This window comes from Pimephales promelas, chromosome 25, assembly GCF_988280905.1.
Source record: "Pimephales promelas chromosome 25, fPimPro1.hap1.1, whole genome shotgun sequence".
Lineage (NCBI taxonomy): Eukaryota > Metazoa > Chordata > Actinopteri > Cypriniformes > Leuciscidae > Pimephales > Pimephales promelas.
The window spans coordinates 14,432,697-14,460,406 of NC_142793.1; the positions used below are offsets into that span (position 1 = coordinate 14,432,697).

The 27,710-nt window shown below is 35.6% G+C and overlaps 1 protein-coding gene and 1 long non-coding RNA gene across 2 annotated transcripts in view; one reads left to right on the forward strand and one right to left on the reverse strand.

Moving 5' to 3' along the window:
- Window positions 1–18,355, reverse strand: part of sv2bb (synaptic vesicle glycoprotein 2Bb) — a 32,579-nt gene extending 14,224 nt beyond the window's left edge. Inside the window, exon 1 of the mRNA XM_039657041.2 lies at window positions 18,149–18,355. The gene's annotated coding sequence lies outside the window, so the exon portion shown is untranslated. The remainder of the gene's footprint in view (window positions 1–18,148) is intronic.
- Window positions 1–27,477, forward strand: LOC120468310 (uncharacterized). The gene is made up of 3 exons (XR_016150631.1): window positions 1–362; window positions 649–774; window positions 26,961–27,477. It is a non-coding gene; the product is annotated as an uncharacterized LOC120468310 (long non-coding RNA).
- The last annotated feature ends 233 nt before the right edge of the window (window positions 27,478–27,710 follow it).

Sequence of the window (27,710 nt, forward strand, 5' to 3'; positions counted from 1 at the left end):
GTGAGAGAGAGAGAGAGAGAGAGAGAGAGAGAGAGAGAGAGAGAGAGAGAGAGAGAGAGAGAGAGAGAGAGAGAGAGCAAAAAATAATATGAAACATTGTCAGGAGCATGTGTGCAAACTGCAAAGGGATCTGCTAACTGAGCTAGCCATTAGCATCCCCTTTTTAGCATTCCTAAAACATTCACTAGCCATCCTGCTGTGATGTCAAAGGCTAAAAAGTGTAGCTATTGTATGTTTTTAAGTGTAGCACTGGCAAATAGTCTATTGTAATTTGGTGGAAAAATTTTTTGTCCACAAACGAAAAATGGAGACGCCAACTGCTTTCATGTCCGATGACATTAGGCTAAACCTTGGCAAAAAAGGTAACATATCCTATGTTTAGCTTTTTACTTTTGCCAATTATACACAAATGTTAATTTGTGAAGATTATCATGATGATCAAAACTTTTTTTTTTTTGAGGTAAGGTGATGCTAACTTTCTAGCCAACAAAAATATGTTATCACTGCAACAATATTAGGCTGGAAGTTTAGCATATTGCTAGCTGATTAGCCTGCTAGATTACTGACCAGAGCTACAATTGAATAACTGGAAACACTATTTTAATTATCTATGAGGAGACATTGTGACATGTGGTTTATTTTTAACAGACATAACAAATGGCTAGGCTACATCTTGGGGGAAGAATCTTTCACAACATTGGCATCTAGCAACAGCTGCTATGCTAACCAGCCAAATCTTGGTGTCAATCACAGCACAATGGCTCTAACATTCAGGTAGGCATTTCATTATTGCTGAATTCATGCATTTTTGACAGGTATGACAAATCACAACACATTAGCACTGATAAATTAATACAAGGAGACAATGTCAAATTCATTATGATTGGAGACAAAGCAATGGGTTAAAAGTAAAACACATTTAGTGTGTCTGAATGTCCCTTAGTGTCATCAGCAATGCAGAGAATGTGATTTCCTTCAGGAACAGATCCAAACAAGGCCTATTAGAAAACTTTTGTCAGGGCAAAATCAATTTGCAATCATTTGAGGCAGCGCACTTCCCTCCAAATTCCCATGTCTTGTTAAACATTACTCCCCATCTGTGCATTATATGAGAGGGACGATTCTGGCACAGCGCTGTGCAAAACTGCTAGAGCTCATTAAATGGCTTTTTATTCAAAATTGATTCACTTTGTTTTTTTTGGCTTCTGTGTGGATAACAAAGGATTTGTTTATTCAGAAAAGGATTGCGTGGAGGTAAATGTGCAATTTGGCATTTTCTGAGCCTGTCGGCATCTGCGACAAAGTGGCTCATTCTCTTTTGACAAAGACAAGCGAAGGTCAGAATTTCCAGATGGGCTTTTCTCAAATAGTTGCTGGTTCATCTGATACCTTTTCTATCGAGCCTGCAGGAGACATTTGGCCGTTTTCAAACCGACACCAGATGCACATTTCTGCCTGTACTTGTGAGCAATAGTTACTATGACAATGCCAATAGTTTCTATGACAATCAGGCGGACTTGAGAGTTAAGGCAATGCCTTTTGTTATTCAGGCTAATTATAAATGTTAAAAGAAAGCATACTTGAGGAAATGTATAATCAATGCTTGTTTGCATGAACTCTTCCAGTAAGTTTGCTTTGGTGAGTTGTTTTGAACTCCCGAAAATAACTCCAAATGAATTTTTGTTTTGGCCTGATTTTTGACCGAAATTACGATTTCAGTGTCACTTGGAGTATGTCAGGGCCTTAAATGGATTGTTCACTTTGAAATACATTTTTGATATGTTTTAGCTTACCTCAAGGGCATCCAAGATGTAGATGTCTTTGTTTCCACAGTTTCAATTTTGATATTTTTAGGTCAAACCGTTCTTGTCTGTCAGTCATATAATGGAGGTCTATGGGGTCCACCTCAATGAGCATGCACAGAGAAGTTCAAATTAAACATGATTTAATGACTCGTAAATGTAACATTGATGGCCTAAGACACGAAACGAGCGGTTTGTGTGAGAAAACAAACAGTATTTATATCATTTTTACCTCTTGTAACCACAGCCACGTCCAAGTGATCCGAGGCCGCGGGCGCTTCGGTCTGCGCAAGCTTTGGAAAGCGCCGGAAGTGATCTCTTTCGCGGTTGCCAAAAAATCAACGTTGTCTGTTGATGTATCGAAATCGTCTTCAAATGTATTTTTCTCTATGTACACATGTGAGCGACCACTGCCGGTGCTTTCCGGCGCTTGCGCAGACCAAAGCGCCCTCCCCCTCAGAGTACTTGGACGTGGCTTTGGTTACAAGAGGTAAGAACAACATATGTTCGTTTTCTCAAACAAACCACTCATTTCGTGTTTAAAGGCCATCAATGTGTACTTACATTTGCGAGTCATTAAATCATGTTTAATTTGGACTTCTCTGTGTATGCTCTTTGAGGTGGACCCCATATACCTCCATTATATGACTGACAGGCAAGAACGGTTTGACCTAAAAATATCAAAATTCAAACTGGAAACAAAGACACCTACATCTTGGATGCCCTTGAGGTAAGATAAAAAATAATTTCAAAGTGAACTATCCCTTTAAGGGTGAAGTGTGTTATTTCTGCGCCACAAGAGGCCCTAAACATAACTGCAAATACTGACTATTTTCAAATATGTAACAAAAAAAAAACAAAAAAAAATGAATGAGCTGGTAACTCAAAAATAGCATTGCAACTGTGCCATCTTAGGTGAGCGATGTGTGTAGCAAAAGAGCTGATTTATGCATGGCAGGGCCTTCAGAACTTTCCCTGAGAGAAAACACACTGCAGAAAGAAGACAGCAGTGGTAAAATACACTTCCAGTGCACTGCACCACACCCGCGTCAAGCCAAATATACAACACATGCATCAAACCATATAGCTTGGCCATGACAGATTCAGAAGGATAACACTCAAGTCATGTGGAGCCTGTCATTCATTATCCATGTGGATAACAAGATTCTGGTTAGTCTTTGGATTCAGCTGGGGATATTCACAGCTTGAGCATGGAGACAGCAAACCCAAGCATGGAAATTGAATTAGGTCTATTCTCAAATATTTTGAAGATGACAGGTCATCTGTTACTGAATGATAGGATGAATGTTTCCCAACTGGAAAAGGATCAGTTTGTTGTTTGGGATTATGATGAATTGTGGGAAATAATGTGGATGACAAGGGTAACTTTTCAACTTTAGGTTCAAATCAAACCTATATTACAAACAAGTGTTGATATACGGGTAGTTGACATGAAAAACTTATGGGAAGTTGATATATGTGACATGCTATACTCCATCAAAACATTTTAAACAGCATTTCAATTCTCATTGTTTTATAATTATTATACATGCCGTTTTTATGCTCTCATATTAACTGAGGAATATTTATACTAAAATTCATTTAAAATGAACAAGTGAACACATAATATAAAAAATAATTTTGAACCTAAAATTGTATATAAATATATGCACAAAAAACCCATACAAAACCAGTTCAATTATTCACAAATTTCAAATGATCTTCTCCTGTCTACCTCGTCTTCATGCATAAAATGCCCTTTATACTTTGTAGAATAATACAAGATGGCAAAGCAAAAGATGCAAAAAAGAAGATTAGATCAAGTAAACAAAAGAGTCGGGAGGCTGCTGTGAAAGAACTGATGTGATTTCATCATATTTTGTACCTCATTATCGCAGACATGGCACAGCGTGAGAAATGACAGGCTCTTCAAACGGCCCTCATATAACACTCGTCTCCAAAATGGAGGAAAATGTCACCAAAACTGCAGGATTGCAGCCGGTATGTGTGTGTGTAGCTTTCGGGGACAGGAGAGCCTATATTACATTACATCTCAGTATTCATCATACAGTCCATCTGATCATCACGTACCTGACTATTCACTATTCTACTATCAATAATAATGAGAATCTACTGAGGCAGGCTATATTATAACATCCATGCAGTGTGTCCAACAATGTCCTATGAATAGCATTATGTCCTTTTGTAAAAGTAACATTTGTTCTCTAAATTATTTTTACATAACAAGAATAAAAAATAACACCCAAAACTAGCCTCTGTAAACAGCAAACAGTATCAGTAGCCGGCCCACACTTTTTTTTTTTTAAATCAACCAGAAAACTATCCAATGACAAACTCTCTCTATATACATATTGAGCATTCCTGATATTGGATTGGCTGAGAAGTCTGAAGGGCGGGGCTTTGTAAAGTGTGCGTAGTTAAACAAAGTGGTTGGTCTAGTAGTGGAAGTTTGTATGCATGTATTTGTTTGTTGTGCAAGAATTATACAATCATATCCATTGAGATGCAATGCAAATCTCTGCATTCCACACAAACAAAATAATTGTTTTGATTAATACAAAGCCTAGTGGAACAGCTGCTTTAAACGTCTCATGTAAATATAACAACATGTTGACAGTTGATTAAACGACAGTCAATTTTGACAGCTTGTAGAAAAAAATATTCACATTGCTACACAATGTTGACATGATCAGAGGTAAATACATTTTTTTAAAGATATCGACAGTATTAAAACAATATTGTTAATATAGCTAATAATATATAGACAATAGCTTTACAATATTGTCAGCTTTTTTGTTGCATCAACAAAAAGCATTTTTGAATTAATGATTCAATTACTCAAAGAAAGAACCGAACTGTTTAGATCCGCTTCTAAAGAGTTTTGTTCGTAAATGAATAAACAACAAATATTGGTCGAATGGATCAATGAATGACTCAATAAGACACACTTGTCGCAACCTACTTGCGTAACCAATAAATAGGTAAAAAAGCCTTGGAACTGCCAGCTCATTTCTCTTCCTTTAGAGGCACATTCAGGTTTTGTTGACAATTCAGCACAGCCAAATTAAACACAATCTAATTGCTCATAATCAAATACACAGATTGGCCTTCCAGGGTCTAAATGAGGTTAATCCTATTGGTTTAAAAACTGTCCAGATAATATTCGTGCTTGTCTCTAATTTAGACCAGTTAGTAAGTGTCTTGTTCTGATGCAATCCCTGAAACATACCAGCACTGGCTGGGGTTCTTTGTCTTGCGTTACACTGCTTTTCTCTTTTTTTGAACCACAAAGCTGACATCCCTAAACATTATAGATGTATCTAGGCTATGTGCAGTCCATCCCTTCGGAATTGGATCTTTCTAACTCTGCAGGTTTGGACTTAAAACTGGGGCAAGACCAAGTACTTGGGGTTTATTTTTTCTCAATGTACACCCTAAAATGAGCAGTGAGGGGTAATATTTTGTAATGGAGATGAGAAGTTGTTGTAATCTGTAGTTTGTTTAAATGGGTCATACCATCTTAACCGTCATGTTCTGCTGAGATTGATTTTTGACATTTTTTTAAGCTTGTCAAGTCCCAGATACAGCATAAATCACATATTTGAGGTCTAAACAACGTCACCTAAAGAAAAAAAAAAACGATATTCCAAGACACAATAACTACAATTACTGTATAGTGGGTTTGCTCCTCTGCCACTGACGCTTGATGTGAGAAATCTTCAATGTCTGTTAAAGATCTGGCAGAAACAAGCGGAACGATAGAAATTATATTTCCGTGCGATATTAGTAGAATATCACATTGTTGGAAAAGGCTCTCAACCAATCAGATTCAAGAATAAGAACTACCTTTTGTATTTGTATACGTATAAACCAGTTCAAGCAGGTCCCCAGCAGTTTTCAGAAGATTTTAGTTCGATGATTTAACAACATACTGCATGCGTTGGTGACAGTGATAAACGTGACAAAAAAAAACTTGACAAAGTTCAAAGAAAACACCCGCTGACAACAAAACCACAGCTAAAATCCCATGTGGTTAACACAAATGTCACATCTTTCAAAGCTACTGCGACCACAGCTCTGATGATGACGGTGACATCGTCATTAACAGAGATGCTATTTCTAACCCAGTGTAAAGATGATCTAATTTAACTCTCGCTGAAAGTGTTGATTGACTCAAAACTTGTGAATTCAGCTGAGAGGTAAAAACTAAAGCCTCTCCAAACACCGGCAGCCTGCTGTTAATTCATCATGATCTGACCATGAAGCCCCCTGTGTACTGTAGCTCCTGAAATCTGCCTCAAAAGCTTTTTATAAAATATGAATCACAGATCTTCAGGAACACAGATTCATACATCATTTTCATTCATTTGCATGGCTCCAAAAACCTCGTAGGTAGCAAGATGATGTCTGCACCAAATTATGTTTTCAGAACAACAACAACACCTCAGGTAAGACTAATGCAAAACATGCTACAATGCATTTAGGGGCGTGTCCTGGTCAAGACAATCTCCTGAACTCCAAACTGAAGGTCAGAATGGGAAAGAAAGGTGATTTAAACAATTTTGAGCGTGGCATGGTTGTTGATGCCAGATGGGCCGATGAGTATTTCACAATCTGCTCAGTTACTGGGATTTTCACGCACAACCATTTCTAGGGTTTACAAAAAATGGTGTGAAAAGGGAAAAACATCCAGTATGCGGCAGTCCTGTGGGCGGAAACCCTTTAAATAGTATCCCTTTAAATAACTTTAGCTGTTTGAATGTCTTTTGAGCTAATGAAATGGATTTGTGCACGAATCATTTGTGTTTGGTGAACCAGAACAACTGGTTCTGATGAAAAAATAATCTATAGTGTCAATGAAAGTATGGTGGATCTTCATTAAATAACTTAAATATAAGCCTATTTAGAAAATATAGTGCATGAATCAACTGCTTTAATGGTGCTTTTAAGTCCTTATTAATTGCAAGGAAAAAAAATGAATACAGAATAAATAACCTTAAACTGGTTTGGCTAAATTGTACTGGTTAATTTAGATTGGTTCAGGTTCATTTTGATTGAACTATCCGTTCAAAACGATAAGAATCTGTCAGTAATGGTTAAGGCCCTTGAAAAAAAAAGACTAGAGCATTCACCCCGAATGTCCACAAGTCAGTAAATGATCTGTATTGTCACTGAACTTTATCTCCGAGTTGTGTTTGAGGGGAAAATAACAGAGAGAATCAGTTTGTGAGATCAGTTGTCGTCATGACAGATGAGAGCTGCAATTTAATCCTGCTTAATACTGCGGAAATGTTATTCTGTCCACTGGCCACGGATGGCTTTAGATTACTCTCTGTCTCTCGGAGCGAGAGTGCATAGATGGCATGAGAAAAGGATTTATCTGTTTCGTGTCTCTGTTGTCTCATTGTATTTTATTATTGCTGTAGACATCTGATTGCAGCTAGCGTCTCTCATCATTGATAAAGTAAGGCATGGAGACTTTCTTTGCTCACTTAGAGGAGGAAATGACAGTCTGCCTCTGTGATACAAAGCTATTCCTGTTTATTTTGTTTAACTGACGGGTTTCATGAGCCACTAAATTCATCAATGCACAACAAAAAACTCACGTGACTTTGCCTCAAAAGTGGATGTAATTAGATGACTGGACAAACCAGCGGATCAGTTTCATTGCACAGCAGCTCAAATGTTGATTTGACCATCCTGAAATCCCTGAGCCAAACTCAGAATAACATATTGCGTTTCGTAAGCGCATTCTGAGACGCAAGTCATTTATGATGTACGAAAAAAGACCCAAAGTGGCTTCTCTGAACGCAAAAAAACATTTTATAACAGATATTTTTTGCAGGAAGTGACGGTTTTGTTCCCTTTAACACATGGGATGGACATGCTGCTTTATTCACCAATGTTTTATGCAATATTACAATTTTGCGCACAAGTTAAAGGCGCAGTGAGCTGCTGATATTTGAAATCACCAAAAGAAACACGCCCTTACACGAGGATGATCACATCCCTATCTTGTTAGCTCCACCCCCCCCAACTTCCCAAACACATGCAGGTACCTCCCCACCATGAGTGTTAGTAGTGGGAAGTTCCTACCCTATCTCACGACCAATTCGTACGAATTCGTACGAGTGATTAAAAAGCGGCTAATTCGTACGACCTCACTCGTACGAATTCATACGATTTGTCTAAACCCACGTGATGGTTAGGTTTAGGGGCGGGGTCAGGGGTAAGTCATTCGTACGAATTCATACGAATTGGCCAATTCGTAAAATATGTACGATTTAGCAAAATCGTACTGATTTGTGCGAGTGAGGTCGTATGAATTGTTACGAATTAGCCACCTCGTAAAATTCGTACGAATTCCCGTGAGATCGGGTTGGAAGTTCAGATCATTTTACTGACACAGATCTCATTCGGCAAATTGAACGAATCTTTTTTATGTGTCATGTCGTTCATTTTAGCAGGATATAATTAAAATGTCATGTTAAATAGCCCAGCACATCGAGTAGCCTACTTACGAAAATGTTGATTACATAAAAAAAAAAAAAAACTTGCAGCAAAAGCCAATGTTTAATTGATTGATTAGTTGGGTCTTAAGTTCAGGGTAATGCAGTCTGTTAGTTCACCTCACCTCCTGATCCAAGACATTCTTTCCTTTGGAACTTCAAATTTCTCACGTCTGTTCCCCGCCTCTCGTGTCGGTCTTCGGGATCGTTCCGTTTCGAGGCTTTACGTTAGTTCAGTCGACTCGTCAGTGTCTGATCTGGGCCGCGTGACACAGCCCCATATATGCATGAATGCACTAGCGGTTCGCAAAACGAGTCTCGAGTCAGTCTTCGGGTTCGGCCAGGTCCGAGTCTTTCGTTTTTCCTGTCAGTCCCATTGAGACTATGCTGTCAGTACCGGAAAGACAAATGATTAGTTCATCTATCGAGTCTTCTCTCTCTTCTGGTTCGTTCTTAAAGTCACAAACCCATAGGCTGAATGCAAAAACAGAAATGATTAGTTCATCTTTCGAGTCTTTTGGGTTTGAGTCCTTCGTTCTTTTTGTCACTGGTATCTCGCTACAAATACTATATATAAAATTTCAGATCTAATACAGATCTAATGTTGTATTTGTAGCGAGATACCAGCGGAAACGTGACAAAAGAACAAAGAACTCGGATCCAAAAGATGAACTAATCAATTGTCTTTCCGGGAAATTGACAGCATAGTCTATGGGACTGACAGGAAGAACGAAAGACTCGGAGCTGGCTGAACCCGAAGACTCGAGAGATGAACTAATCATTTCTGTAAAAAACGTATGGGATGTTGCTCGCATGTGCGAGTCAACACAAAATGAACGAATCACTCTCTGAGACAACTTGGTAGTCCCGAGTAATAATAAAGATTCTTTCAAAATGAACGTCACATCACTAATGAGTGTATACTGTATAAGTGTTCAATCCACGTTCAACAGCGTTTCTCAGAATTTGCTTACTGCACCTTTAAATTTGCAGCTTTGGATGAAATATTTGCTAATTAAAATTTAACGCAAATTTCTTTGTTTCTTACTATTACTGTAATGATTCATCAGTCTTTACTGCAACGTAAAATATTGTTTAGCTTGTTAATCCTTCATCAAAATGTAATTGCTTTTTCATCCTCTTTAGCGACTTTCCAACACCCACTTTCATAATGTAACCAATTCCCAATGGACAACATCAGTTTTTCTTATTGAATACCCAGTTTTACTCAGAAACGCATCACATCATGGAGGTCAAGTGGGTTGAAAACTGGAAAAACTAATATTATATTGTGTGTATTAAAACCTGTCTAAATGTATAAAATCGTAAAAAAAATATTCTTATAATATAAACATAAAAATGAGAGAAAATAATTTAAAATGATTTGTGTGTGTTGAGCACAGTGCGTGTTGATGTATGTTTCCACACAACCCCACCCAGCACTCCCTCTCCACCTTTCCCTAGATAACACAGCCAGCTGGGTGTTACATAACCGTTGAGTTCACGTATGCACCTATTTTCCTCCCGTGTGCAGTTTCTCTCCCTTTAATCATGCGCTGTAATGCACAAAAAACAATGAGCTGCATACAGATATTTACACAATTCAGTATTATTATATGGTGCTGTATGCAATATTCATAAAAGAGTCAATCTAATGTTTTTTACTGGATATATGAGGGTTCATTTATTCGTCAGTTAATTACAGTAAAGGCCCAGGTCATTTCAGACATCTCCCAATTTAAATTATTTTTCTATATTAAGATGCATTTTTAAATCATAATTTTATTAGGTCATGAGAATAAATGACATTAATAATTTGGTAACACTTTATTTTAAGGTGACGTAGTAGTTACACGTTACTACATTAGTACTTAATATAGTAATAACACTAAAATTTGCATAATTACAAGTAACTAACCCGAAAACAAACCATAACCCTGACCTTAACTCTACATTAATAATATAGTAGTTAATTAATATTATTCAGTACTTATGTGAGTAAGTACAATGTAACTATATCACCTTAAAATAAAGTGTAACCATGCTCATATATATATATATATATATATATATATATATATATATATATATATATATATATATATATATATATATATATATTCAGGATGTGATGTTTCATCCAAACCAGATAATAAAACCTATAATTTTACAAGACTGTCTTTATTTAAAGTAGTACAATAAAAAACATAAATACATAATATTTGTTTTCTTCTTATTTATTTATATTTATTTATTTATTATTTGTTTTTTATATCATATATTATTTTTATCAATTTGTGGAAAATTATATATTTACTATATTATATATAAAAATAAAAATATTTTTTCTTTGATTTAGTAATTCATGCTATTACTATATTATATATAAAAATATGTTTTTTCTTTGATTTAGTAATTCACGCTATATATATATATATATATATATATATATATATGAGCATGAATTACTATATCAAAGAAAAATATTTTTACTTATAATATAGTAAATATATAATTTTCCAAAAATTGATTAAAAATAATATATGATATAAAAAAAAAACAAATAAGAAATAAATAAGAAATAAGAAGAAAACTAATATTATGTATTTATATGTTTTATATTATACACTACTTTAAATAAAGAGGACAGTCTTGTAAAATTATAGGTTATATTATCTGGTTTGGATGAAACATCACATCCTGAAAGATCTCTAATAAGTGTCAAGCATCAAAGGGTTAAATCTAATGCTTTACAATGAAAGTATGGAAATGAATTCCATGCACATGCATTTTAAGATCTACAATATTCTCCATCTTTAATCTTGTGGTAGCCACACATTCGATAACACGCTTTTAATACTATCACACACACGCCCACAGACAGATTGGGAGGGATAAAAACAATCCGAGAGGTCCATTAAGCTGAAGAGGAGATGCGCGTCTCACCCACCTCTATTTGAGCTTGGAGATGCACATTACTATTACAAATTTAAAGTTATTGATCGAATCCCGTGCCTTACAGCTCAGCAGCGCACACATAAAACATGCTGCGTGAAGGGTTATCAGGATCTCCAATAGTAATAACAAGACTCCATTTGTACTGTAGCACAGCACGTGTTAACTGCAACAACTAGTGTTAAGTCTAGATTCATTTTCAAAGAGTTTTAGTGCAGGTGTGGCTCCAACACTGTATCACGTCTAGCATCATAACTCTATGGAAGTATCATTAGGAACAAATTGATTTCCATGGCATGACGGGGGTCACAAAATGTCCTTGCATCCATTAACCAAATGATACCCTTTACCAGGCCTAAATTATATTTAAAAGGTATGTGAATGAGAGCGAGTCTATAGTTATCATGAGATAATTTATCAACTCTAATATAATATTTTAACTTAGAGAACAATCAGAGAATCAGCTCCACTTGGACCGAAAATTTAGCCTGACTTCGTCATACTCATATTCTAGTGAGAATATGAGTCTGAAACTGCTCCGTAGGGCTTTGATTATGAGACGTGTCATAACCGAACCAGGAAAAAAAACCTCTGCACTCAATTGGATAGTCGGTAGACCTACAACCAATCAGAGCAACGTAGTAACTCAACAACTTTGCGCAGTTTTCAACTACAGAACTTAGAAGTAAAATAACGAGTGTTGTTTCTTTTACTTACTCCTCCATGTGTGCAACCAAAGGAGAAACCACAACGACCACAGGCTTTTCATTATGTCCCATCTTCTTAGCGACCGTCAGAGCCAGCTGATAAGTTACACTTTTGCCGAATCAAGTAGGAAGTCGACAAATGCGTTGATTGCAGTTCTCTGTTTATGTATTAAAATTAATGCGCTGTCGATTTATTTTACAACAATCTATACATCTCAATTCCCCAGCTTCAGTCATCTTTGAGGGAAACCAGTTAAGCGATCTTTGATAACGTGATGATTACGTCCTTGCAGATCATCTGTCCATCATCGTATAAAGCCCGCCCTGGAAATTTGATTGGCCTGAACGTTTCTTGTCTGATCATAATTACTCCTCAATGGATCCAGACCGAATTTCCCGACCAAAAAATGTTGTGGGAGGAGTTCGGGCTGGCATCCAGGCTACCGAAAATTAGCATTGCCTTAGAAATTACATGGGCGTCTAACATACGACTGAACAGATTGAGGAGTGTAGTGAATATAATTTCATAATTTTTACATTTCAATTGTGTTACACCGTAACTACACGCGACGCGATAAAATTCCAGCGACGGCAAGTGTGTCTGTCCACACTAGACGCGACTGTGAGATGTCACACGTCAATCAAAAATCACATCCATTCAGAACAGCGTGTGGGTGGAGTCTCTCTGTGAAAGCGCACTGCTGGCTCGCACTCGCATTGGAAATGGGTAAGGATTAAACATTATTAAAAATCAAAACATTAACAAAATATACTCATTGACTAATTTTGTTATGAAGTACAATTGTATGTTTGCATAGAATTCATTTTGAACACCATATTATATGCTTTCAAAATCTGAGGTAAATTATTCGTTAGCTCAACGCTATCTCACGACCAATTCGTACGAATTCGACGAACGATTAAAAAGTGTCTAACTCGTACTGATTCGTACGACCTTACTCGTACGAATTTGTACGATTTGTCTAAACCCACGTGATGGTTAGGTTTAGGGGCGGGGTAAGGGGTAGGTCATTCGTATGAATTCATACGAGTTGGCCAATTAGTAAAATATGTACGATTTAGCAAAATCGTACTAATTCGTACGAGTGAGGTCGTATGAATTGTTACGATTTAGCCACTTTTTAATCATTCGTCGAATTCGCACGGCTTGGTCGTGAGATCGGGTTGGTTAGCTTGTGGCACAGTGACCTATTTTTAACTAAAAATAAATAATGTGTACTCATAACCAGTGTAATATCTCTGTGTGGGCGGATCTGACAGCCGCGACATCGCAGAAATAGGAACCGTTTCTAAATTAGAAACTTCGCGTGTCGCCGTCGCGTCTGTTTAGGACAAAATCTCTGATTAACATGGAAAAGATACCTTTTATCGCGTGTCGTGGCGTCGAGTCGTGTATAGTTAGGACATGGTGTTAGACACAAGATAAAACAAATTATTCATCAAATGCAGTACAGGGCTGACATCAAAACCCGGTCAACTAATTCACCATTGGTTCCCCTGAGATTTTACGGTGGGGTTTTTCAATTTCTAAATAAAATAAGGTGTGGTAAACATGTTTTGTTCTACAACTTAAATTACACACACCCATATAGAAAAAACACGAATTTTGAAGCTGTTACATTATAACAAATAAAGATAAATAAAAAAATAAAGCAATGTTTTAAAAACACCACAGGGTTTTTTTATTTACTTTTTGGAGACTTCAAAATGGCTTACTTATAGTCCGACCTGATCTTACGAGAAAACATAACTATTTTATACTTTGGCGAATTGATGGTGAAAATTCGTAGAAGAATTCATATTTGAGTAGTACAAAAACAGACGATATTTAGAAGTAACTCTCAACCAAATTGTAAACGGAAAATACTTTTGAATTACCAAGAGGGTGTGTTGTATAGTCTTACTATTTTAAACAAGATTAAGAGAGCTTTCAAAATGCTTAATCTTAAAGAGTTAAATGTGATATTTAATAAAAAAATGTCTTTAATTGTCAAATTATTAGTATTTTATGTAAGAGACAGTCAGACTGACAGCAAGTTTGCTAAAACAAACAGTGCAGCCTCAGTGATGTCAACAGAAAAGGAAAGTTGTTTCAGAAAAATCACATTTTGATTCAAAAATTACAACGACAAGCTATCAGCAATGAATTATTCACAGTAAGACAAGGAATGCACAATAAAACTAGATTCATATTGACTTAAACACACATTACCTTTAAAATCATTAACTATTCAATCACATGCACACACCCTAAAATAAAAGGCTCAACCCCTAAATGGATTTTCATAGTTAAAACCAAAGAGTTTATCAATGGGCATAAAATGTCCGTTCAAATGCATAGATATTCAATTAAAAAGCAGAACAAAGGGAATAAATCACAGAGGCTCAGTGAAAAGCCGCCATGTTGATCTATTAGGGAGAACCCTGCTGTGAGCAGAGCTCTAAAATATTAAACAGTCTGCAGACATCCATGCACTTCCTCACTTCAGCAACATTTTCTTCTACAGCTGACTATTATTGCACATATATGTTTTATTTATTTTAAATTGCATTTGTTGGCCATAGAAAGCTGCTCACTGACAAGGAAACTGAGCTTTTGTGATGCTTAACGAGACGTATTTGTGCTTTGGATTTGTGTTGATGTCGACTCTGACACCTCATGGAGATAAACAGATATAAAACAAAAGTCAGAGATTAATCCTCGTGCTTTCAGGACGCTGGTTCAAACAAGTGAGGAAGAGGGGGAGAAAAAAAAGCTTTTTTTGCAGTAAAGCATGGTTTTCAGTGAAAAACAGCCCCCAGCTTTTTTTTTGCTTCCTCTTGAGATTTACCGTCCAGAAAAAGCTTCTCTCGCAAACATAAAACACAAGCCAACTGTAGGACTGCAAAATTGGCATTACATTAACTGCCAACGCTAGATTGAAAAAAACAGAAGTCTTTTAAGAGTTCCACTCTTAGTTTGCACATGCTCATATTCAATTCCGTCCATTTAGATTAGTTACAAATTATTAAAAACATGAGCATTAGATAAAAGTTATGGTGAAAATAAGTGAGAAGTCCCAGTTTAGGTAGACAGTAACGGTGCCAATTGTTCGTACGGTTACTTATTTTTATAAATATATATATATGAAGAGTTCAGATGCAAAAGCCTCTAAATGCCATTTGAAATTTTCTTCTTTAATGATAATTTTTATCAAACTTGTATATTTAAGTTCAGTAATTTCACTTAAATAACAATTAATAGGTAACTATCATTGCCATTTAAGTGAAATCACTGAACTTAAATATACAAGCTTGATAAAAATGATCATTCTAGAAGAAAATTTCAAATGGCACTTAGAGGCTTTTGCATCTGAACTCTTCATATATATATATATATATATATATAAGGTAAGCATGGTAAAAGCTACATTTCACAACTTTGCTTTATATTTGGATCACTGAAAGAGAGAATTTAGATTAAATACTACTGAAGGGGTACATTGATCTGAGAAGTGTTTATATTAAACATATATATGGATTTAAACATAGTCCAATGTTGAAACTAAGTTTAGACTACAAAATATAATTAAAAAGCAAGGTGTTTTCTTTCTTTTTAGAAATGAAAGACATTCCATTTGGGAATTTTGTGCTATTTTGAAAAGTCTGAGTATTCGCCATCTCTTCTGCTTTAAAGGGATAGCTCACTTTGAAATTAATTTTTGATATGTTTTAGCTTACCTCAAAGGCATCCAAGATGTAGGTGTCTTTGTTTCCGCAGTATTTTCAACTATGATATTTTTAGGTCAGTCATATAATGGAGGTCTATGGTCACCACCTCAAAGAACATACAGAGAAGTCCAAATTATAATTTGTGTGAGAAAACGAACAGTATTTATATAATTTTTACCTCATGTAAGCACAGCCACGTCCAAGTGATCTGAGGGCGCGAGTGCTTTGGTCTGTGCAAGGGCCGGAAGTGATCTCTCGCACATGTACGTCACTTATTGTTTACACAGAGATTTCGTAAGCTTTATCTTTCGTGAAGATCGAAACATATTTAGACATACAGGAAATCGCAATGCAGACGATTTTTTAATATTTCAACAGACAACGTTGAATTTTTTTCGCAACCACGCGAGAGATCACTTCCGACGCTTTCCGCGCTTGCACAGACCGAAGCGCCCGCACCCTCAGATCACTTGGACGTGACTGTGGTTACAAGAGGTAAAAACGAAATAAATACTGTTCGTTTTCTCACACAAACCGCTCGTTTCGTGTCTTAGGCCATCAATGTGTACTTACATACATACACATGGGGCAGTGGCTCAGTGGTTCATGTGGGTTGTCTACGAACCGAAAGGTTGGTGGTTCAATCCTCGGTTCCACCTGACCAAGTGTCGAGGTGTCCATGAGCAAGACACCTAACCCCAGCTGCTCCCGACGAGCTGGCTGGCGCCTTGCATGGCTGACACCGCCGTCAGTGTATGAATGACAGTATGAATGGGTGAATGTGAGGCAAATGTAAAGCGCTATATGAAGGCGCTATATGAAGGCGCTATATAAATGCAGTCCATTTACCATTTACCATTTACATTTACGAGTCATTAAATCATGTTTAATTTGGACTTCTCTGTGCATGATCTTTAAGGGTGGTGACCATAGACCTGCATTGACAGACAAGAACGGTTTGACCTAAAAATATCAAAATTGAAACATTTTGGATGCCCTTAAGGTAAGTTAAAACATAGAAAAAATGAATTTCAAAGTGAACTATCCCTTTAAACTCATTTCTGGCAGTCCAACATCTTACACTAAGATTCAAAAATGGGTCCAGATTTGATGTAGCGCTTCTGCTAACTCAAAGCAGTTTCCAAGATTTTGTTTTCAGCCTGCACTCCCTCGCCGAGAGGTGCCTCTAATAAGTCATATTTTTATAACATGTTTTCTGCCTTTGATCACCAGAAATCCATGGAGGAGTAGTTTGAAAGCCACAGAAGACAGCTAAAAATCCAAAGAAATCTAGGAGGGGGAGTTTTTTTTTTTAGATATGCCAGCATGAATACGTTCACCAGCAGTTATATGTAGCAGTATTATTTACAACATAACTAGCTTCATCATGAGCTTTTTGTATCAGAGAAAAGCTATAATGGTGATTCTGGTGCCCGTGAGACATTCAGAGGATATAAATAATGCATATGTTTTTATCCATTACAAGGAGATCCCCCTCCCTATTCAGTACACAACTACCGCACACACAATTTATAAATACACACTAACTTGCATTCGCCCATACATTTCTGAGCACACACACACACACAAGGTGGAGTGCGCTGAAAGTGATGCATCAAAACATCAATTTTATATAGTTTAATCAGTTCACACGCTTGCATCACTGCACATCTCATTTTCATGAACTTAATGATGCTTTTCATGTCAAAAAGAGAAGAGCAGCATATCTCTCTTTTCTGCGAGGATCAGTAATCTGAAAAAGCAAGTTTTGTAATGCTTCCAGCACAACTTCTCTCCACGATTGATGACCGCTCTACTTTCCGAAAGTGGCGACGAATGCGCACTTTATCATATTAAATGATTGCATCACTTAGTCTCTGCGGGAGAAATATTTTCACTGTGTATTGATTACGTAACTGCTTCCAAAATGTACTAGGCAGCAACCAGACTCTTATTGATTCATTCTATAAATGGAAGCATCCCGTAAACGCTTCAATCTCTTCGGCTACAGTTGAATTTCTGAAAAAAAAAAATATTGTTGGTTTAACTTAAAAAAATAAGTAACCTGGTTGCCTTAAAATGTTAAGTTCATTGAAATGGAAAAATTGAGTTAATGCAATGAAGGAGATTAATTTAATCACCAGAAACTCAAAATATTTTGTTATCTGAACTACATAAATTAAGTTGATTTGACAAAAGAAAAAATGTTTTGATTACAAATTATGCATTTTTTTTTTTTTACAGAGCTTCAAACATGGTTCTTCCCTTTAATATTTCATTAACTTTTACTCTGCAGAGTCCACCACTGCAATCTCTAGTATAGACTTTCATGGCAAAACAAAACAGAAAAAGACATTTGATACACTATATCACTATATATATCTAGTACACAATACACAAAGAAACAAATCAACTTTCTTACCGTTGAATTATGCTGACTACGTCAAAATAGTCCCTCTATTAAAACAATTTCAAATCCCCCAAAAAGCTGTGTATCCGGTAATGATGGCCTGTGTTCAAACATAAGAGAGAGGGATCATCCAGACAGCCAGCAGAGATGCTGAACAGGAAGATTAGGATGCGAGCGCTCTCACACACACTCTCCTTCCCTCCTCCCGATCCGTTCATTATAGGAGGAGCTCCCAGAACACGCCCAAGCAACTCACAATGGTAGAGTGAGTCCATCCCTACCTCTGCTCCTCGCTCACTCCCACATGTGCCAGAGCTAGCGTGAGGGAGCAGCGACTGTTTGTGATAGAGAGAGAGAGAGCGAGAGAGATGGAGAGATATTGTAGAGAAAACATGAATGCACATCAGGGAGGATCTATCTATCTATCTATCTATCTATCTATCTATCTATCTATCTATCTATCTATCTATCTATCTATCTATCTATCTATCTATCTATCTATCTATCTATCTATCTATCTATCTATCTATCTATCTATCTATCTATCTATCTATCTATCAAGGAAATGCCTCAATATTCTTCACACATTGTTTACCATCTGCAGTGCTCTCACCTGGCAAGGTGTGTGTGTGTGTGTGTGTGTGTGTGTGTGTGTGTGTGTGTGTGCCAAAGTGCTTCAGGGTTTGCCATATGGAAGTGCTACATAGATTGTACTTAATAACAAAGAACTGCCTAAAGCCTGATGAAAAAACCTCCCACAACTCACATGTGAATAAAGCCGACGTCGGAAACACTGTTGTTGTTTCACCAACTCGAGGCTTTCTGCTTGACCTGACTTGATCTGGATTTATTTAGTTACGCATTTAAAAATTATTTATTATGGTTCATTGGTGTTGACAGACACATGTGACTTAATTTAAAAAAATATGTTACATTCTGATTTTTCTTGTGTTCCCTGCATGAATTGTGTTGGCAATGGAGGATGTTTTATTATTTTGAAAGAAGTCTCATATGCTCACCAAGGCTGCATTCATTTGATCAAAAATACAGTGGAAAATATTGTAAAATATTTTATACATTTAAATGTACTGTTTTCTATTTTAATATACACTGTAAAAATATGCTTTAATCCAAAAAAATTGTGGCAAAACATTACAAGCAATATTATTAATTAAATTGAACAAATTAGAATTGAGTAATAATTAATCAAATTAATTCCTTAAAATTAAACCATTTAAAAAAAAACATGAATTGAAGTCACCATTATGGTGATCGGCGTTTGTTTCAAAATGACGGTTTTCTCCTTCAGTGATTCGGCTTGTTAACATCAGGTGTCTTTAATGTTGGCAATATCAAATAAAGATTTCTTAATTAATCTTTGACGTCTTTCTGTTAGTGAGATTTCTTTTTGGTGTAAACTTTACTCATTTCAAATGGTTAGCTTTTAAGGAATAATTTGATTGATTATTACTCAATTCTAATTTTTTTTCATTTAATTAATAATATTGCCTGTAATCTGTTTCCACAATTCTATTGATTAGATAAAGCATATTCATTTTTACAGTGTAGGTGAACTAAAACTTATATTTGCATCACATGGCTAAAGGAATAAATTACATTAAAATAGATATATTCTGTAATTCAATATATTTTATATAATTAAAATATAGTAGGTATTTAACTAACATAAATACCAACATTTAACTTAATATTATTTTGTAAAAAAAAAAAAAAAAAAAAAAAAAAGAAGACTAATAAGGAAACATTTTTTGGAAATGGTTCATTTAAATGAATAGTTCAAAATAAACCTGCATAGTGCAAAGCAATATGACAATTAAATGCAACATATTTACATTTATTGGAAATATGAGCTGAAATATGACAAAAACAGTATATCTTGCAGCTTATTGGAAAAAATTGCTTGTTGTTACTAAAAAAAGCTACACTATTTAAAACAGCGACTGTAAGAAAACAGAAAAACGCAGAAAAACATGAGAAGTGTTGCTAATGTTAGTTAGTTACTCTCAAACACTGCCTCAACATCAGAATAACTTGTTAGCACGAAATGAGAAAAGAATAGAGCAATAGATATTTTTGAATAAGGCTCATATGGATAAACAATGTTCTACTCCTGTATTTCTGCTCAGGCCTACTACATAATAGATGCTGATGATTCATGCAGGATTTATATGGTGCAGGATGGGAGACTTTCTAGACTTCCTGATCTAATATGGAGCTCCAGCAAGTGCAGTGTGATTTCCCCCTGCCCAGCCCTCTGGTCCCGCCCCAGTCGGCAGACCCAGTTGGTTTGACCTGCTGGGTCGTCATTATAAAGAGTGGATGTCCCACACAGGAAAGGGAAAATCTCACTAATCCCACACAACATAATTCTGCTTGCAAGAGGATTAGGGTCAAGCGTTGGGCAGAGACCAAGACCAGATTTAAATCATACACCCTTGCCCACTCCTGATCTGCCATCATCATCATCATCATCATCATCATTGTCCTTTACCCTGAAATTAATCAAAACAAGGACCTTTTGCGAGTGGCAAAACAAGCCTAGGCTGTCAGGTCAATCGTGTGATTGTTAAAACATATTTCTAAGCTAAAGCCTGTTTCTGCTTGGGTGGAAATGAACTGTTTCTCCATCCATGTGAGGAAGACAGGAACCTCGCAGGATGAGATACCTCTTGAGACATCTTTGGCAAGATGAGACATTTCTACAGTCTTCACTTTAAATGAAAGACAAACGCATTTCTAAAGTCAAACTTCTAGGGCTGTCAAATGATTAATCACGATTAATCAAAATGAAAGTTTGTGTTTACATAATATATGTGAGTGCACTGTGTATAATTATTTTGTATATACTGTATAGAAATACACACACATGCTTGTATATATTTAAAAAAATATTTATAGATTTATGTATAATTTATATTATATGTAAATATATTTTTTCTTATATACATGCATGTTTGTGTATTTTTATATATACAAAATAATTATACACAGTGCACCCACATATATTATGCAAACACAAACTTTAATTTTTGATGCGATTAATCACAATTAATCGTTTGACAGCCCAAATATCAGAAATTGCAGAAATAAGGTTCCAATTGTTAACCTTATAGTTCAAATGACCTAACAATGAAAAGTACATCAATCACTTATTAATCTTGACATTTTCAAATACATCATTAAAATAAAAAGTATTTGTCAATGCTATTTATAAGACCTTATCTACCATGAACTAACAATAAACAGTTGTACTTTAACGTTAACAAAGATGAATAAATACTGTAACTTGCACAATGTTAGTTAATGCATTATGTTAACTAAAGGGACCATATAAAACATGGCCTATAACAATTTAAAATGGTATTGAATTGAGACATCACAACATTAATAAAATAGATATTCATTTTGAGATTAGCTGTTGCGATAGCAGGGTAACACTTTAGAACACATATTCAATGTTAAACAGGAGTTTTCCCTCAATAAACTCCTAATTACTGCTTACTAATAGTCAGTAAGATATTGCTGTAGTGGTTATGTTTAGGTATGGGGAAGGATTAAGGGATATAGAATATGGCCATGCAGAATAAGGCATTAATATGTACTTTATAAGTACTAATAAAAAGCCAATATGCTAGTAATATTCATGCTAACAAGCAACGCTCTCAGAAAAAAAAGGTACAAAAGCTGTCACGGACTGTACCTTTTCAAAATGTACACTTTTGTATCCAAAGGCTGCATATTGGTACCTTGGTATATTAGTACCTGAAATGTACATATTAACACCTAAAATGTACATATCAACACTTAAAATGTACATATTACCACCTAAAATGTACATATCAACACTTAAAATGTACATGCAACTAAAATGTACACATTAGCATCCAAAATGTACAAATTAGCACCTGAAATGTACATATTAGCACCCAAAATGTATTAGCAGCTAAAATGTACAAATTAGCACCTGAAATATTAGTACCTAAAATGGACAAAAGTTTACCTTTTGAAAAGGTACAGCCCCAGTGACAGCTTTGTACCTTTTTTTCTGAGGGTGTAATCATAACATTTTTTCTTTTGTCAAATCAACTTAAATAATTTATTTAGTTCAGATAACATATAATTTTGAGTTTCTGATGGTTAAATCAATCGCCTTCATTGTATTAACTCACTTTTTCCAGTTCAATGAACTTAAAATTTTAAGGCAACCAGGTTACTTACTTTTTAAAGTTTTTTTTACAATGTATAGACAATAATGGAGGTTACAGCTAGTTTTTTAGTAGTTAATAGTAAATAGTGTTCCCCAATCTAACTGTTTATTGTTAATCTAAAATGTCACCAATAGCAGCTATATTATTAAATTATTCAAGTTTTTAAAGATTAACTTATAAGTAAATGTTAGCTGATGGAAAAAGTAATATAATTTAAATGTAAAATGAGGAAAAATGAGCAATATTAAATAATAAATTAATATTACCAGATAAGCAATGTGGTACCAATATATTGTGCATCCCTAAATGTGCTAACTGGTGCTTAACGTACAAGAAAAATGTTCACATATAAGCATAATGACTCAGTAAAAACCCAATATTCATTCAAAGACCTAAAGTAAAGCCAGATTTTCACTGCAGCAATACAGAATTGTTATACTTGATGCAAACATTTAATCTTTGAGACAGCTAGAGAAAACACTGTATAATGCAGACTCATTGTGATTATATTTCTGCTTAAGTACTCTTCTGGCTTCTGGCTCAAAAACAACGTTCCTTGTCCATCACTTAGGAATGATGGGCCGGGGATTGACCGAATGCAATATATATTGCAAAGCACTAGCTTGCATTTAACTTGAATGCAAATACAAATCAGTCTACGGCACTCTATTGTATCAATAAAAGTGAAACCTGAGATGCTGAATGCTGATCACAACTTCCATATGCCTTGGAAAACCAGTGATTGGCTGTTGTTGGTATCAACCTCTCCGAGTAAAAACTGGGCTGCTGGGATTTGTAGTTGGTATTTGGTAGCTCAAGTGTGGATGGACGTTTGGTAACTCTTGTCAACAGATAAGTAGATTGTAGACAAGCCTTTACATTAATCAAACTGCGCCAGTCGTCAGTAAGTTCTGGAACAGATCATCATTAAAGTCTAAAAAAGACTAGAGAAAGACTCCCAGTGCACCATGAGGTATAAATTAGAATGGGACTAGCAGTAAATGCTTTGTCGAAGCTCTCATCTGCTCTGGAGGATCCGCCAATAAAACCAGCAATAAAAACTAGTGATCTACTGCACGAGTGAGAACATGGTGCTGAGATTCACTGCAGTGTGGGACCTTGGAGCATTTAGTCATTCCACTTTCTTAATAGATTATTTCAATATGATTTCAAACACATAAGTGGAGTAGATTACTTGCTTGTAGTTGGGTTTTCATCTATTTCATTTATTTTTTATATGAATTTTGTGATGCGACAAAAAAAAAATGCAGGATGGAAACAAAATGTTAAAATTCAAAAATGAAAATAAATTATTTATAATTGCTTGAAGTTGATTTTTTGGTAACACTTTACAATACGGGTGCACCAATAAGCAACTAATGCACAGATAATACTGAATTAATGTGTAACTAATGATTATCTAAGCTATTCATTAATGATTACCACATTAGGAACTAATTAAGAGTCTGTAAGGTTAATGTATTAGTTCAAACATTAATTGTTTTTAATTAAATATGTAATTGTGGATTAATTCCACAATAACTCATTTTTTTAACTAATAGTCTTAATTAATATAATAATTCCCAGAAGGAGCCAAAGCCTTGTATTTCAACTTCCAGATATGACAGGTACACTAATATGCATTAATACATGATTAATTACTTCATTGTTAGTGCAAATTCATGTGTAAATTACTAAATGACTAGTTAATAATGATGTGCCCCAACAAGTAAAGTCATAACATAGTGATACCTTTGCAAATCATTAGCTAATGAATAATTAAAGCAGACAACTGGAAGTTGAAGTGCATAGCTTTGACTAGTTGTGGTAATTAACACATTAATTTATAATATTAGTTAATAAAATATGTTATTAAGGAATTAATACACAATGACACATTGAATTAATATCAATTCATGTATTACTTAATCTATTAATCATATAGACTCTTTATTAGTTGCTGATGCAGTAATCATTAATTAATGGTTTATTTCTTCATTTGTTATACATTAACTCACGATTATCTGTGCTTTAGTTAAAGCATGAATTAATGCATATTAGTGCACCCGTGTTGTAAAGTGTTACCAAAATCTCATGTCAACAAGTTATGTGACTGAATAATAACAATAAAGAAAATGATGGTGGTCTTTTCATTCCATGTCTTTCCTCAAAATTCTGCAGACAATTACTTCCTAGAACTGACACATTTTACTGATGTCTCCAAGAAATCAAAATTGGTGTTTTGCAGCTTTAATCCAGGACTGTCAGCTTTGAGGTAATTTATATGCTACTGTACACCAAACAGTTGACCAAACTAGCTCATATGCAAATATGTGACATTTACAGTATTTCCCTGTACAGGGAAAATAAAATCAAATCAAAATAAAACATGACTTACACAATGTTTCAAAATTCAACGTTTCTCTAACCATTTCATAAGGCGTGACATGAAATCTTATTTTTGAAAAATACTTTCACTTACCACTATTAGTATCAGCAAGCCTCTTACCCTTTAAATGAAGAATTTGTCAAACACAAATAGTACCTGGCAACCCACAGAGAGGCCAGGTGCACCCGGTCTGCATGTGGGGGTGGATTATCTTTTCAAACAACTGAATAGAGGCACGACTGCTGAATAAACAAACCACAGAGGTTGATGTCTCGGCCGCCTTTGCTCTCTTGAAGCAAGCGGCAGATAACCATGTCGCTCTGGACGCCCAATTATCATGTACTTGAGCGTGCTTACACCATAGAGAGATAAAATACTTGTTTATGCAGTAGAATAAAATTCACTCTTTCTTGCTATTATGCTATTTTAAATCTCCTACAATAGGCTTACATGCATCCAAGGTCAAAAAATACTTTAATGATATGATATACATTGCAGAATCATCTCTTTTCTCACAGTGCCTGAAACGTTTCAATAAAGGAATCGTTCTCTCTAAACACTTTTTTATGGGAGCCGCCACAAAATAAATCATTTTACTCAACTCAACTTTATTTATAGTGAACTTTCAACACCAAGGGGAACTTTTCAAGTGGAACCAAAGTGCTTTCTCAAGGGAATAAAGGGAAAATAAAAATATAAAGGGAAAATAAAGTTGGTCCCAGTATAGAGCCCTGTGGAACCCCACACACAAGTGGGGCAATGGAAGAAAATAAATCCCCTAAACTGGCAAAAAAAATCCTATCCTTCAAATAGGAAGAGAACCATTTTCAGGGCTAAGCCCTGAATACCAACCTGATCCCCAAGACGATCAATGAGAATGTTATGATCACCTGTATCAAATGCCGCTGTAAGATCTAACAAAAGCAAAACAACATGGTTTCCAGAATCAAGACCTCGTAGAATTTCATTAGAGACCATCAAAAGAGCAGATTCTGTACTTTGACCAGCTCTAAAGCCTGACTGGAATCTAACGGAAATCGAAATCGAAAAAAAAATGATTTATATAATTCCACAATTTTAAAAGATATTTGTAACATTTTCCCTCAGAATTGTGAGATATAAATTTGCAATTGCATGTTATCAAGTCAGAATTGTGAGATATAAAATCGCAATTGGATTGCGTGATAAAATTGCTATTGGTTTGACTTTGTCACACAATTCTGAGATAAAAAGTCAAAATTTCTTGATGTAAACTCGCAATTGCAAGATAAAACGTCACGATTTACTCGCAATTACCTCATTTAGTTTTTATTTTGTGGTGGAAGTTTCCATATCTCGTTTCAAAGAGCCTCTGCTCTGATTGGTCAGATGGCCTAGTTTGTTGTGATTGGTCTACCACTTACAGTCCCTGTTGGAAACGAAACGCTCATTACCATATCTGAACTTCAGCTCCGGAGGCTTCCTCAGCACTCGTACACAGTGATATGAACAGTAACAATGGCGTGGGTTTTAACCAAATCAATTTGGGCCCGAATCCTCATCCTTTGGAAGTGGATTTGCATTCGCAGCACAGAAAAGGGCGTCTTCTCGTCATGTCAACAACAAATCTCCCAACAAACTCTTCCAAGCCTCAGCTACAACTAAGGGTCTTTCGAGGGCAGCCAATGAAGACCATATCGGTTGTCATTATGCAACATTTGTTACAAACCTGATCAGAAAGTAAGACTGGAATTACTAACGACTCGTTTCAGGCAATTCAGAATTGATTCTTTCTTTTAGGTACTTTGATCTTTGAAACTTTGCAGACCTTTTCCATTCACAAACAGCTATATTACACACTGCATGATAGATAATCCAAAAAGGGGGCACTTTAAAATCTATTTCCATGAATGCTTCTTATAGTCAAAACATCATCCCTCTACACACCCACATGCCTCTTATTCACAATAGAGTCATTATGTTTACCATCTCTCATGGGCACAAGTGCTTTGTCTAAAACTCTATTAGTTGTGCATTGTTGTGGCTAATGGATTCTGCTGGGCTATATGAATTTTGTTCACATCCACTAGTGAGTAGCTCAAAACATCAGTCTTGGTAATTATATACAACACTTTGTGAAATTAACCTGCTCAAGTCTGGTAAATTCAACTAATGAGAGGTATGACATTTAGAAAACTCTGAAGTCTTGTATCTTTTCTACATTTAGTGTCGCAGTTGGAGACCCCAGCAGAAAGGTCAAGCCTCATCTCTTTGAGCGATTGCCTTTCTGAGTGACTGTGACTCAGATTGGAAAAGTGTTGATGATGTATGGAACAGATCCGGGCTTACCTGGCCGATGTCTGGAGGTCGCACACATCACACCGGCTCATTAATCAGATTTAAATAGTCTTCTTTTATCTGCCTTCCAATGGCCTTATACAATGATACATCTCACACAGAGGCAAAAACAATGTCAGTGCAATACATTACCAAACACAAGAAGTTTATATAGGCTAGTCATATAGACATTTTAAAGGTGCAGTAAGCATTTTCTGAAAAACAATGATGATATTTCAAATCAACCGAAACAAATTGCTCCCTTTATTGCTCCAATCCCAAAAAGCACAAATTGTGGAGGCAAAGAGAAAAAAATGCTTTGTGAAAAACTTAGACGAACAAGGAAGAACAAGAAATGAACATACAGTACACAAGAGTATTCTTTAATAAATATAGTTGAAATATTCCACAGTCATGCACAGTTTGTTTTTCTTTGGTTATTTGAATCTCTTTGCTCTAGTAATTTGCTCTGGCAACTTATAAAATGTAAAAAAAATAAAAAACCTTAAAAAAATTGTACCTGTTGCTGATATCTTTTTCATGCAAGGTATTCCTTTTGTTTTGTATTGAGGGGTTCTGGTTCAAGAGAATGATGCAGAAAGAGGGGGAGAGAGTGAGAGTTCCTTGATGCAGTCTGTGC